The sequence below is a fragment of the Octodon degus genome, unplaced genomic scaffold (genome assembly GCF_000260255.1).
Source record: "Octodon degus isolate 3935 unplaced genomic scaffold, OctDeg1.0 scaffold00341, whole genome shotgun sequence".
Lineage (NCBI taxonomy): Eukaryota > Metazoa > Chordata > Mammalia > Rodentia > Octodontidae > Octodon > Octodon degus.
The window spans coordinates 1,128,624-1,135,067 of NW_004524917.1; the positions used below are offsets into that span (position 1 = coordinate 1,128,624).

Sequence of the window (6,444 nt, forward strand, 5' to 3'; positions counted from 1 at the left end):
CTGAGCAGGAATCCACGCCTGAGGCCACCTCTGAAACTCCAGAAAGTACCACTGAGCAGGAATCCACACCTGAGACCACCTCTGAAAGCAGCACAGAATTTGAAATTACCCCACATCCAGAATTCTTTATGGAACAAAAAGCCACCCCAAATACTTGCATTAAACATAAAACAAGTGAACCTAAAATTAGTCCAATAGTTACTCAAGAAATTGAAATTACCTCAAAGAACACCATCAAACCTGAAGACAAAGAAAACACACAATACTTCGATCATCACTCCCTCCTCGAAACACTATTTCCCAATATAAAGAGTTACTTTGCTTCTAAACTTAAACCATTGCTATCAAGTTTGCTGAGTTAAATATATAGTCATATAAAACCTTGGGCTTTTAATAGAAATGATCTAGAAATGTTTAAAAATCTATTATTTATACTACTACTAGAAAACCAAATCATAAATGTTAAGTATCCATTTATCACTGTTACTAAAGCAAAAATCACTCACAAATTGTGATAATGCCTCTATTCCCTTGCTGTAGGTACCATGAACCAAACTATACTTCTATAATCAAAACAGAGCAACTGCTTTCTGGAAAACTAGATAAATCCCCTGATGGAAACCTGTTGGGCTAAATTTCAAAAATAAAACATTATATATGAGTTACCATTTCAGAATGGTGGGAAGATCATGACACTCTAAGGGAAACCCCTCCGCCCTTCTACTTCGTAGAATAATCCATTCAGCTTAAAGATTTTAAAGTATTCATAAAATATATGAATTCTTTCTTGAGAGATTTTATACTTTTGTACTTTTCCATAGCAGCAATGACAACCAACTTCTCTAGTTATCTCAATAGTATTTGAGAGGTTCATTAAGACTATGAAAAATTAAATAGCTTACAAGAAGAGTTTAATAGCTTCATGACATTCCAATTATGGAAGAAAATGGTTTAAACACATATGATATATTTGTTGATAGGATAAGGTATACTGATTGAAATCACAAATAATATTTTAACCATCTATTTCTCACCGAACTATTGATATTAGTTTTGCTGAAAAATACTACAATGAAAATTTTCATAGTTTGTAAGATGCTAAACAATTTGTCAATGTTTTTCTTTTTTTCTGTGACAGGATCTCACTGCATAGTTCAAGCCAGTCATGAACTCATTATGTAGCTCAGACTGGCCTCAAGCTCTTGACAATCATCCTGCCTTAGCCTCCCAAATCCCGGGATTACAAGCATGTGCCCCATTCCCAGCTGCAATTTGGCAATAATTAACAAATTCAACCTACAAAATTAATCGAGTATGGAAACATGTTTCTCAGAAACACATTACTTTAGTCACTAAAATAATCACTATAAACACTTTTTTACAGATATTCATCAAACTGCAAAGAATCCACTACTAATGTTTCAGACTGTCACCACTCCACCAAAGACTAGCTTTAAATTTTATGTATTTTCAGAATAAATGTTTTTTTCTCTGCTATTATAAGAATATTATTTGAAAATGTATATTCAGGTACTGGAGAGATAGCTCAATGGTCTAAGCACCTGCCTGGCAAGTACAAGGACCTGTGCTCAATGCCCAGTACCACATGCCGTACCAACCCCCAGAACCCCAGGCACTCCAGCCACTGAAATTGAGCATGACGGTGAACATCTGTAATCCCACCACTGAGGAGGCTGAGACAGGAAGATCACTATAAGTCCAAGCTGTGTAGAGAGACCCTGTACCAAATAAATACATAAATGATTTTTTTTTAATTTAAAGAATAAATATTCACTCTGTAGGAAGAGATTAGAAGGTTGTCAGCAAAAAAATGGGACAAAACCCAACAGCTAACACTGTAAAATCATGTCATGTTTATCTGCGGACCATGTACCTGAGGAAAGTATCCTCCCACATACTTAAGAAATGTGCTCCTTCAATTTGAGACATATTAATCACATGTTAATCACATTACTGCATGGTTAAGAAATACTCTACTTACCTTGTCCATTTTCCAGAAACAAAGGCTGAGACCTTGATTGGCCTAGATCCACCAGTCAGCAAAACAGCAATTTTAGGGGCCAGTTTTCCCCAAATATGTGTGCATTTGAAACTCAGGGATCGCAAGAGGGTGCCCCCACGTTGGAGCTTACTCTGAGATTAAGACAGCTCTTCTGCTTGCTCTGCACCTGCTACATTTTAAATAAATTTTCAAATTGTGCCACATCAGTCTTGATGCCCCCATTTTCCACCTTTGCCCACTCCCCCATTTGTCCCTTTCTTCATCCTTCACTTGAATGAAGGACACAAAAAGAAGAGCAGGGTCCTTACAGGGCACCTCTAGCCAACCCCACAAAGATGCCCTGCCAGGCACAATGGTTCTTTTCTTTAAACACTGACAGCTATGCAAGTATTGCTTTTAATTGTTCTCTATACCAATAAGTGTTTTAAAAAGAATTTTCATGTGTGCATGTGTGTAAATCATTTAATACAAAACTTTAAATAATGTATGTTTCCTTTAAGTGACAAAATATCAAACTCTCTAAATATTCTGTGCTACTATAAAACAGTGCAATGAAGTAAATCATCTGTTGTACTTCAACTTTTCTGGGAAAATAAAGAAGAAACCCAGGCCTAGTGTTAGATAAGAAGTAATTTATGTTAACAGAGGATGTGACAAGCCTAGACTCGCAATGTAACAAGGGCAGGACAGCAGCTTCAGAGCCAGGCAGCTCAACATTCCATTGACTTTAACACTCACTGCTACCAGTGAATCCTATACATGTCAGTGTGCACAATGACCCATCATATTGTGATGTTTATAAAACGTAGACCCTGACACAAAGTTGCATTCACTACCTTGGTGTTTTCATAGTAGTGCCTGCAGGGTATTCATTCAATATTAGTAGACTCCCTTCCCTTCGTAGACAGACAAGTAGTGTACACAGCAGCCACATTTGTAGTCCTCCAAATGTAACTTAAGTGGATATAATTTGCACTTTATTCAGATAAATTAAATTACATTTTCCCTAGAAATCTAATAAACAATGAAAGTTTTTAAACTAAAATCTGCTATCCACACAAATCTACATCTCATCTTCACAACCTTTTTAGTACAGTATATAATTTTCTTTTTGTTTTGCTCTGTTTTGTTTTTTATTTAGGACAGGGTCTACAGGGTCTCACTACATAGATCAGACTCCTAGTGATTCTCCTGTTCTCAGCCTCCCAAGTGCTGAGATTACAGGCATGCGCCACCACACCCAGTCTCAATCGCTGTCTCAGGGCACCCCAGGGGAGGGGCCGGCCTGACACAGCTGGGATTGAACCCCAGCCCCTGAGCTCTGCCTCAGCAAGTGCTTTAATCCACTGAGCTATCTGGCCGGCCCTTCTTTTCTTTGTTTTTTATTACATATCTTCATCTACTAAAATATAAACTATTAAAGGCTAGGAACTTATCTGTTCTTGACACTAATATGTCAGAAACACTAGAAAATATTTAGTAATAGATAAATTTTTTTTTCATTTTATTTATTTACTTATTTGATACAGGGTCTTGCTCCGCAGTTCAGACTTGTAATCATCCTCCTGTCTCAGCCTCCCCAGTACTAGGATTGCAGGCATGCACCACCACACCCAGTTTCAGGGCTGGTATGGAATGTGGTACCAGAGTTTAAACTCTGGTTCATGCACTTGCCAGGCAGGTGCTTAGACTGCCAAGCTAGCAGATATTTGTTAAATGTTTAACAACTGAATAAAGATGCCATCTAAAGAAAGTATATGGAGTGATACATGAAGGCAGATTCACACACATTTAAATTTTTTCTCCTTTCTCTTCATTTATTCTATAATATCTATATTTTAATTGACCATGATAAGAATAAAGTTATCACTTTTTATATAGATTAAATTTTATGTAAGTTTTTCTTAACTGTTGAAAATTAAGATGTTGATAATACTAAAAGTTATATGTGTATTTTTTAAAGTTTATTTAATTCTATCTGACCTAGTGTAACTCTAATGACACAATTGTTAATGAATTATAAAAGCAATATAAACATCAGGCCTTAATAAAAGGACTTTATTCTATTCTTTTTTTTCTTATTCTATTCTTGCCCTTGTGTTTATTAAATCTATACCTTTTCATTCTCAACCTAATTAAAATTTTGCTTCACATTAAATTTTATTAAATATATGAGATAAATTGCATAAATTTTTAAGGTCTCCCCAACACTGAAGTTATATGAAGTTTTTAAAAGGTCATTAGAAGGGCCAGGGAGATGGCTCAGTACAATAAGCACTTGCCTGGCAAGCGCAAGGGTCTGAGTTCAAGTCCCGGTTCAAAAAAAAAAAAAAAAAAATCATTAGAGGCGCTTCCATATTTGTTTGGTTTCTGGTTCAGAGAATTGCTGACCACATGAAACTCAGTCATTAGAGGAAAACTGTGGATGGCTGCAGCAATTCATATAGGACTTCATTTAATATTTCAATTTCAGCAACAACTTTGAGACTTATGAGATTAAATGCTTCTTGAATATTTTATCCATTTAAATAGTATAATATTAAATTAAACTTACATTTTAGTAAAAATATCATTTGATACTGTTATTGAAAGGATGATTCTTAGGGTTAGGGTTAGGGTTAGGAAAAAAGAAAAAAAAAGAAAGGATGATTCATATCAAACATATTAAAAACATATTAAAAGTCTAGAACAAAGATGTACAAGGTGTGACTGAAAAATAGTTGTTTAAATTTTTTAATATTGATTACAGTAAACAACATGTTGCCATTAATCCCCTTCAAAATGCTGTCCCTTTGTTTCAAACACACATCCCATCATTCTTGCCACTGCCTGAAGCAGGCCTGGAAGTCCTCTCTCTTGAACATCTTTAGTTGTGCCGTCGTGGCTGCCTTGAATTGATGCAAACATTTACCTTTCACCTTTCTTGGTTATTTTGACTTTAGGACAGCCACAAGTTACTCAGTGCCATGGTAGAGAAGGACACAAGTGATGTTTTCACAAGCCTGTCTTCCCATTAGGTGCACTCAGAAGCATCATTCACTACAGTTTTTATTATATTTTATAATTATTTCTTCCTTGGAATTTGTAATGTATTGTAGAATCTCTAGAAGCTTGCAATTTAATTTTTGACTTTTGGATGTTTTGAGACAGGGTTTTATTAGGTAGTTCCAGCTGGCCTTGAACTCACTACTATAGCCCAGGTAACCTCAAGTTAATGGTGAACTTCCTGCCTCAGCCTCCTCAGTGCTGGGATGATAGATGTGAGCCATCAGATCCAATATAAACACCTAATTTTTAATCTGATAACCTGACATATTATTACAGAAATGAAAGCAAAGTTCTACAGCAGAAAAAAAGTAATTTAAATTGAGGTAACATAGTAACTAGGTGCATACCTATAATATGAATAAATTGTTCAAAAGTTCAGTGTACCACCTTGTGTCTCTCATAAAGAGATAAAATAATTCTCATCCCTTTAAATAAAGGCTGTTTGTTATTTCTTGGGAACAGTCAGACCCATGACTATTAGTAGAAAGTGTTCCTAATTCTTCATAATGTAAGACTTTGTGATACCAATATGAAGGGTGTTGATCCATATCTATATTCAGCCCAGTCCAGAAGCAGGAGAAAACGATGGGTTCGGTTCAATCAGCAATCCATTCCACTGCTCCAGTGCCATCTCAGGCACACTTTTCCCAACTCTGTTCAAACCCACACTGACAGAGCTCCACAGTGCCTCAACATAATTAAGATTTAGCTGCCTTTCTTAAGTACACTGGACCTATCTCATTCAAAGTTACTTGCTCCCTGAAGGCAATTTCTCCAAAGTTACCCACTTTATCTCCCTTTTCAAAATCACTGACAAAAAATCCAATCTCGGAGGCAAGCGCAGAATCCCAAGTTAGATCCCCATTACTGCATGCCACATCAGCCTGACCCCCAGCTGGCCAGGATCCAGGTTTGCTGATGTACATCTGTAATCCCAGCACTAGGGAGGCAGACACAGGAGGATCACTACAAGTCCGAACTGCACAGCGAAACCCTCTATAACAAAACAAAACAAAACAAAACAAATCCAGTCTTATTCAAATAAAGTCAGGGACTGGGGAGATAGCTCAGAGGCATAAACTACCTACCCAACTGGCAAACACAAGGACCCCAGTTCGACCCCTGGCCGGACATCCCCAGGAGCACCCTCAGGCCCTATCAGCCCCGGCACTGGGCGTGGTGGCTCACGCCTCTAATCCCAGAGTTTGAGAGATTCAGAAAGGATTGCTGAGGATTTGAGAGCTGCAAAAGTGAGCACAAGGCCAGCCCGAAAAAAATAAAATTAAAAAATTAGGGTGGCGGCTCGCCGCTGCTCCTGCGCCCTGGGCCGCAGATCCGAGGCTGAGGGGCGGGGGAGGGAAGTGGCGGGGGAG

General features: G+C 37.5%; 1 pseudogene; it reads left to right on the forward strand.

Annotated features, from left to right (window-relative positions):
• Nucleotides 1–1,657: 1,657 nt before the first annotated feature.
• The window catches only part of LOC101579700, a 7,074-nt pseudogene continuing 2,287 nt past the window's right edge, over nt 1,658–6,444 (forward strand).